The 9,268-nt window shown below is 36.3% G+C and overlaps 1 long non-coding RNA gene across 1 annotated transcript; it reads left to right on the top strand.

Annotated features, from left to right (window-relative positions):
- The first annotated feature begins 225 nt into the window (after positions 1–225).
- Positions 226–2,094, top strand: LOC124169470. The gene is made up of 2 exons (XR_006867138.1): positions 226–1,524; positions 1,593–2,094. It is a non-coding gene; the product is annotated as an uncharacterized LOC124169470 (long non-coding RNA).
- Positions 2,095–9,268: the final 7,174 nt, after the last annotated feature.

The raw sequence follows: 9,268 nt of genomic DNA, 5'->3' as shown, positions 1-9,268 counted from the left end.
GGGTTCGGGACAGTGTTCATTTTCAATGAAGACGGGGAAATTCTAGATATTTCTCAATTTCTTTAATATTTCTCTTAATTAGTATTCTCTATGGTTGAAAGATTTTTTTTAGGTAAAAAAAAGTAGAGATAAATTTTTTTTAAATAATTTTTTTAATTTTTAAAAAACATCATATTATACATTATTATTCAAATAATTTAATTTCATACAATTAGAGGTTACTCTTTCAATTCTCTCCACTCGAACCGAATCCCTTACATCCTCTCTCAGTTTCATTCATATAATCCACTTCTTCCAAATCAGGATTTAATATTTGTTCACAAATTAATTGTGCGATTCTGTCACCAGCATTTATTTTAAAGACGACGCTACTATTATTACAAATTATAATTGACACATTTCCGCGAAAATCGAAATCCAGTACTCCCCCTGAAATATCTATTCCATATTTTAAGGCCAGACCAGATCTCGGGGCAATCCTCCCATAGCACCCCCATGGCAGCTCAATTTGGAGATCTGTTTTTACTAACAGACGACTTCCTGGTGAAATGGTGTAGTCATATGCGCTTCGAAGGTCAAAACCAGCAGCATTAGTAGATCCCTTGTATAAATCACGCGCGTTTTCTGTAAGTTTCTTATATTTAAGTTTGTAATTCCTTTGCTGACTCATATTTCTTAATAGGTAATTAAACAGCCGTTTGTTGTGCTCGGTCTCCTGCCTGAGATATCCAACAAGGTATATAGCGGCGGATACTGGATTTCGGCGTGTGAGTTAGGATAGGGAATGCGTCTTTTAATCTATCAAAGCCGTTTGTGCTGCGAGTGAACAGGGAGACGCTATATGAGTGTATAATGGTGACTAATCGCTTAGTAATAATCACACCAGTTGTAAATTCTCATGTAATAATTATAATTATCTTTGTTTAAATAACGCAGCCTTTCTATTATAGTTGACTTTAACGAATCTTCAGTTAATTTTTGAAAGACTTCTCTCTCATAAAATGCTTCATATTGATCACAGACATTGTGCAAAGCACTCGGATCCGGACTTATTTCCGCCTCTTGGAGGATTTTTTTAAATTCTTCGTCTGCTTTTTCTTTTAATTTGAATATGAATTCCTCTATCTCTTTCCAAAGGGTTAGAGAACCCACCGGCTGTGCTAAAAGGCTGTTCATGATTTTTGTAATGAATTTTCGCCCGATTTATATATATATGGATAGTGTCGCAAGTAGGGTGGGTAAAGGGGTTCAAAGACCATCGAGGGCGCCATTTTAGGTTTTCCCCAGTGAACCTGTTGGTACCGGAAATAGGGAATAGGAATTCTGGAATATCAAGTGGTATTACATCATCCCCTAATTCCTCCGCTATTAAGCGCACACGTGCCGAGGTCGGCCTCTCACGCGGAATCTGCGCTGCTCCACCCACTTCCCCGCTGATCGACATGCACGTGCCGAGGTCGGCCTCTCACGCGGAATCTGCGCTGCCCCACCCACTTAGCCGCTGATCGACATGCACGTGCCGAGGTCGGCCTCTCACGCGGAATCTGCGCTGCCCCACCCACTTAGCCGCTGATCGACACGCACGTGCCGAGGTCGGCCTCTCACGCGGAATCCTTGAGAGAATTTCCAACACTCTGGATTGATGCTGTTTCATCTTGTGATTACCATATCCGCCTCAGTGGTTCACCGCAGTGATGATGAAAGGATAAATACCACGTGCAGCTCTCAAGGACATTTTCAGACCTCTTGCTTCATGCTTCGGTACTGGAAGGTCATCCTCTCACTTAGTGCAGTTCTCCTTGGATGATTACGACCTACTCCCAGTTATTTCCCCCTAAGTGATTCGAAAGTATTACCCCTCTTTTAGGTATATAAGAGCTCGCATCTTCCTCCAAATTCACCACTTCAATTCGATCGGCGGTAGAGTACACCAGAGGCGATCCAAAACCGAACGCAGTAAGTGGGGCTTAGTTTTCTTCCTCACATGTATATATTTAACGTTATATACGATTATTTCCCTAATACTTAACATGTATTTTCTTTCTAGATGGAGAACTTGAGAAGGAAAATTCAGAAGGTGAACAAGGAACTCCCTCCCTTCCTAAAAAAAGAAAACCTTGTTGTAGGTTTTAGATATACCATAACATATCTATGGGTGGTTGAAACTAGGTATGGGGATGGGGTTTCGGCAATGATTGAGGGTGCTGGTCAGCGAGGGAGGCTCTTCCTCCCTAAAAGATACTTAAAGGTTTTCAACAGGGAAGCGGTGGATGCTGTGAACCGGGGGGAGGGGGAGCCTCTCACGCTCACCTGGGACGGAGAGCGTTTGTCCTTGGAAGATTAAAAGGTATCTATGATTTAATATTATTTAATTTTGTTTTTTAAATTAGGTTTTTGTGTTTAATTATATTTACTTAAATTTTGATCTTTCTTTAATTACAGATTATTCACATCACTGTGTTGTAAAAAAAACCTTTTTAAAATAAAAGAAATAATTTGGAGAAGGAATAAGTTTTTCTTGAGAGAATATTAGAAATAGAAAACACTTTCCCCGGTTTCCTGCTTGTTACGTCCTGCTGGTCGGAGCTCTGGTTTATATATAACGGTAAGTAGCTTATTATCTAGCAGTGAATAAGAAGATTAGGTATTGTGAAGCATCAGTGTACATAACATTCATTGAGAACATGGACACTTTTTGTGACATTTGTTTCACTTATTTTAGAGATAGACTTGCTCATGAAGCTAGTGACGTTCATCAAAGACATGTTTTACAGAATAGTGTTGGAGTTAATCCGGAAGAATATAAACTTTGTGAAATTTGTTACACTTATTTTAGAGATAGACTTGCACATGAAGCTAGTGAGGTACACCAAAGACATGTTTTACAAGGTAGTGTTGGAACTAATGCGATAGAAGATAAACTTTGTGAAGTTTGTTACACTTATTTTAGAGATAGACTTACACATGAAGCTAGTGAAGTACACCAAAGACATGTTAGTGTTGGAGCTAATACAATAGAAGATAAACTATGTGAAATTTGTTACACATATTTTCGTAACAAAGTCTCTCATGAGAGTAGTGAGGTTCATAGAAGACATGTTTTACGACAAGTTGGAGCAGGAAATGTAAAGGGAATGGTTGAAGTTCAATCGGCAGCGAAAAATAGATTAAAGACTTACTGGGTTAGTGGGTTGGATGAGGGAAGTGATTTAATCACATTTCTGAATAATATCAGGTTACTGGTCATTGAGAAAATTAAATATGTATTGGAATCTTCTCCGGTAAAAATCAATGTTTTGGTCAAGTGTAATTTTTCTAAAGAGGAACTTACGGATGAAAGATGGTTTAAAACGGAAAATGTTAGAATATTTGAGACTGACAATGTAGATGAAATTGTAGAGCATCTGTTTGCTAAATTACTAAAAGAAAAATCCGAACATCAAGCAAAGGGATCAGGGTGGACTTTACGTGAAATTTCAGGTTTAGAATTACGAATAAATAAATATCGTCCTCTGGGCGGATCCACTTTCATCGAACTCCCAAAGAGAATTTATGATACCAAATCAGTAATAAATGTTAAGAATAATGATATATACTGCTTTAAATATGCGATTTATTCCAAATACATGGCAGAAACAGCACCTAGATATTTATGCTCTAGAGTTATAAAATATATTAAGGATAAAAATTTTGAAACAAAGTATGATTGGAATTGCATTAAATATCCGGTTATTTTGAGAGATATTAGTAAATTTGAAATAAAAAATAATATTTCTATTAATGTTTTCGGTATAGATGAGAAAAATAACGTGTATCCTTTAAAAGTTGTGGATGAAGAACTATCTGATCATAGAGATTTACTTTATCTAGTTAAAGAAAATAAATCACATTATTGTTGGATTAAATCGTTTAATAAATTGCTTCATTCACAAATTACGAAAAATCATAATTCTATATACGTTTGCAAACGCTGCTTCTGTCATTTTCATACGCATGAAAAACTCGAAATACATCGTTTAGATTGTATGAAAAATGCTCCTTCTAAAATAATTATGCCGGGAGATGATGAAAAATTGTTGAAATTTAAAAATGTTGGTCGTGCAATGCGTGTCCCTGCCATAGTTGTAGCCGATTTTGAGTCAATACTTCCGAAGGTTCAACATTGTTGCTCGAATGATGAGCATTCTTATACGTGTGCAATAGAAAAACATGAAATAATGTCTTTTTGTTTTTTACTTATTTGTACAAATAATCTAAAATTTGAACCAATTTCTTATCGAGGGAGAGATGCTGCGAAAGTTTTTATGAATTGGATCAAAGAGGTAGCCGAACTAGTACAAAATATGTATCAAAATACGGTACAGATGATTGCGTTAACACAAGAAGAAAAACAGGCATTTGAATCCGCTAAGTATTGTCATCTTTGTGGAGAAGAATTGGGTGCTGATCGCGTTCAAGATCATTGTCACTTGACTGGAAAGTTTAGAGCAGCTTTACATTCACAATGTAATTTAAAGTTTAAAATGCCCAAATTTCTCCCTGTATTTTTTCATAACCTAAGCGGATATGATGCTCATTTTATTGTACCAAATTTAGGTTACGATAATAAAGAAATTAATTGCATAGCGAATTCTGAGGAAAAGTATATATCTTTTAGCAAAAGTATCGGTAACAATTTCAGCATTAGATTTGTGGATACATTTCGATTTATGGCTTCGACCCTATCAAAATTAGCTGACAATCTCCCCCGAGAGAAATTTATTCATACAAAACGAGTTTATGGAGATAAGTTGAACCTTGTTACGAGGAAAGGAATTTTTCCATACGAATATGTTGACAGTTGGGAAAAGTTAGAGGAAAAATGTTTACCACCGAAGGAGAAATTTTATAGTCATATTAATGGAGAAACAGTAAGCGATGACGATTATGAATTTGCTCAAAAAATTTGGTTTGAATTCAATTGCCAGACTCTCGGTGAATACTCCGACTTATACCTGAAAACAGATGTTACGATTTTATCCGATATTTTTGAAAATTTTCGGGATGTTTGCATGGAAACGTATAAGCTTGACCCTGCATGGTATTATACATCACCGGGGTTAGCGTTTGATGCTATGTTAAAGCATACAGGGGTGACTCTCGAGTTGATGACTGATTACGATATGCTGCTGATGACAGAAAATGGAATACGAGGAGGTATTAGTCAATGCTGTAAGAGGTACAGTAAGGCAAATAATAAATATATGAGGGAATATGATGCGTCAATTCCTAATAGATACCTTTTGTATTTGGATGCTAACAATCTCTATGGGTGGGCAATGTCTCAACCTCTTCCTCGTGGTAGTTTTAAATGGCTTAGTGAAGAGGAAATTCGAGAGTTTAATTTGAATATTTCAGATGACAATCCTAAAGGATATTTTCTCGAGGTTGATTTAGATTATCCCGATAATATACATGAAACTCACTCGGATCTTCCATTTTGTCCAGAAAATAAAATACCTCCTACTGGTAAATTCAGAAAATTATTGACAACACTTGAGCCAAAAGAAAAATATGTAATTCATTATGTTAATTTAAAACAAGCCCTTAGATATGGTCTGAAGCTGAATAGAATTCGACGAGTGATCGAGTTTGATCAATCGAGATGGTTAGATCCTTACATAAACATTAATACCGAAAAACGGAAGTTGGCAAAAAATGATTTTGACAGGGATTTCTTCAAACTTATGGTAAATAGTGTATTTGGTAAGCTGATGGAGAATTTAAGGAGAAGAATTGACCTTGAATTGGTGTGTAACGAAAAAAGACTGAATAAATTGATCTCCAGTTCGAGATTTTTAGATAGAACTATATTTTCTGAAAATTTGGTGGCTGTTCACAGTAGAATGTCAACGATTAAAATGGTGAAGCCAATTTATGCAGGACAAGCAGTTTTGGATCTAAGCAAAACCCTAATGTACGATTTTTTTTACGGTCACCTTAAAGTGAAGTATGGGAATAAGATATCGCTCAATCAAATGGATACAGATGGTATGATTATTGATGTTGAGACTAATGACATATACGAAGACATGAAAGAAAACTTAGAACTGTACGATACATCTGCATATCCCTGTGATCACAAGTGTTTCTCAAATTTTAATAAAAAAGTGGTTGGTAAGATGAAGGATGAATGTAATGGTGACATTATGACGAATTTTGTCGGCTTGAGAAGCAAACTTTACTCCTATCGTATGGAAAATGCTAAAGAAGTGAAGAAGGCTAAAGGTATTGCCAAGCCCGTCATTCGAAAATCTATTAATTTCGAACATTACGAAAAGTGTTTACTCGATAATTCCGTAGAGTATCGACAGATGTACATTTTACGATCTAATAAACATGAAATGTACACTCTAAAAATAAATAAAGTAGCCTTGAGTGCAAACGATGATAAACGCTATATATGTAGAGATGGTATCACGACATTAGCCTGGGGTGATTATAGGATAAGAGAAGAATCACGTAAACGGACTTATGATGAGGCCTTCCCCCTCCCTCATCGTTGAAAAGTGTATAAATTCAGTTCGTATTAAATTGTGAATCTCATTTCATTCCCTCACGTGCTACGCTTCACACTGAAATGAGAGCAGTCTATATCTTTTTGCTCTTAACTGAGCTTGCTGTACAAAAGGTGTTATCCAGTGAAAATACCCACACCAATAAAACGTATTGCGTAGCAGAATATCTTCGACAGTATGGATATTTGAACGTGACCGAAAATGAAATTACTAGCATTGACCATACGGAATTGAAAGAGGCTTTGGAAATTTTTCAAGAATACTATAACATTACAAAAGATGGGGAATTGAATGAAATGACTCTGAATTTAACCAATAGACCACGCTGCGGAGTTGTTGATGATCCTGCGTTTTCTGTATACCATTACAAATGGAATAAAGATATAATAAAATGGCACTATGGATTTGTGAACTCGACGTACATGGAATTAGCTCGGAAAGCGTTTGAAATATGGAGTCAGGCAGCTAATTTAAAGTTCGAGCATGATCCTAAACATCCGGATATCTTCATAATGAATACACGGTACAATCATAAACAATATTTAAATAGACATTTTTGTTCTACGCCTTTGGATGGGATTGGTGGAAAATTAGCTCATGCGCAATTACCATCAAGTCGAGATATTCCACTTGAAATTCACATCGATCAAGATGAAATGTGGTACTTAGGAATGGATCATCCTGAACTTCCTGAATTTCAAGTCAGTTTGCTCGCCGTTCTTCTCCATGAAATTGGTCACACTCTAGGAATTACACATTCGAATTATGAGAATTCTCTGATGTTTGCGTATTATAACCATTATAATTACCGTCTGACACTACATGAAGATGATATACTAGCAGCTCAATTTCTCTATGGACCACCCTTGGAACCTCAGAAGGAAGATGATCCAGTTCAGGGGAACGATGATGATGCTGAGGGAGCACCTGAATATCCGGAGGATAGATTCAGAGCAGAACCGAATGTTGCAAAAAATAATACTCACCGTCCGACTTTGTGTGAACTTGATAATGTACGCCAGTTACTCATAATCAATAATTTGCTGTATTTATTTCATGAAAAATGGTTTTGGTATGTGGATATGGAAGTGACTGAAAGAATAGACATCGTTGGCCCTCAGCTTATCACAGATTGGTTACCATTTTTACCTGAGCAAGATTTCAATGGTTTTGATGCTCTTTATCGCAGGCCTAGTGGAGAAATTGTAATATTTATCAAGGGCCTGATATACATGGTTAATTATCCAACAATGGAGCTAGTTGAAGGTCGTCCTATGAATATTATATCCGCCGGCCTTCCTAGAAACGCTAGAATTCAAGCAATTGTTAATACATACTCTGCCCGCACACTAATATTTCATAGTGGGGAATTCATTGTTGAAATGGATGAGTGCACTTTTAGACCGAAGAGTCAAGCTCGTCACATAAAATTAATGCCACAGATACCTACAGGTATACAATCTGCATTTAGACATACCAATGGGATCCTCTACTTTTTTAGAGAGAAAGATGTTTACGAATACAGTGAATTTAATAACACTATGGTGAGGGCTGGAAGAAATGATCTCAATCTCTTTGGTATCCCATGTCCCAAGAATTACCCTTCAGATTTATCGAGCATAGCAAATGACTTGAAAACTATAGTTTCCCGAATGGATAATATTATCGATAATTGAAATTTATAAAATGTTTGTAAACATGCATACATACAATAAAAAAAAAATATCTACCACCTCTTTGCCTTTCATTTGTCGAATTATTTCCTATCGAACCCAGAACATCCAGCGGTTAAGGGGGAGGGAGAGGTTGGCGGGGTTGGAGTGTGGGAAGCAGCTTGGGAAAAGAAGATGACGATCGAAAATCTTATATTAGGAAAAACAAACGACGAGAGAAAACAAATGAGAAGCGTAAAAAGTAAATTACGTCAGAGAAAATAGAAATAGGTGAATAACGATAAAGAAAACGAAAGGGAAACAAATGACGATCGAAAATCATTTGCTATTGGTAAAACAAACGACGAGAGAAAACAAAATGAGAAGCGTAAAAAGTAAATTACGTCAGAGAAAATAGAAATAGGTGAATATCGATAAAGAAGATGAAAGGGAAACAAATGACGATCGAAAATCATTTGCTATTGGTAAAACAAACGACGAGAGAAAACAAATGAGAAGCGTAAAGGTAAATTACGTCAGAGAAAATAGAAATAGGTGAATATCGATAAAGAAGATGAAAGGGAAACAAATGACGATCGAAAATCATTTGCTATTGGTAAAACAAACGACGAGAGAAAACAAAATGAGAAGCGTAAAGGTAAATTACGTCAGAGAAAATAGAAATAGGTGAATAACGATAAAGAAGATGAAAGGGAAACAAATGACGATCGAAAATCATTTGCTATTGGTAAAACAAACGACGAGAGAAAACAAAATGAGAAGCGTAAAAGTAAATTATGTCAGAGAAAATAGAAATAGGTGAATAACGATAAAGAAGATGAAAGGGAAACAAATGACGATCAATAAAACAAGTGACGGTCGATTAAAAAGTCACGTGATAGCGTAATTAAAGATGGCGGAGCGTAATTAAGTGTAAGGGGGAGGTAATTAAAAATGGCAGGTGCTCCAGGGCGCTTTTTTTCACCCTACTTGCCAAAACATTTTTGGGCTGAGGCCCTAAAAACCGCATGTCATTTAAGAAATCATTGTCCATCAACA

Source organism: Ischnura elegans, chromosome 12 (assembly GCF_921293095.1).
Source record: "Ischnura elegans chromosome 12, ioIscEleg1.1, whole genome shotgun sequence".
Lineage (NCBI taxonomy): Eukaryota > Metazoa > Arthropoda > Insecta > Odonata > Coenagrionidae > Ischnura > Ischnura elegans.
The sequence above is the reverse complement of the archived record's forward strand: the minus strand, read 5'-3'. Positions and strand labels throughout refer to the sequence as shown.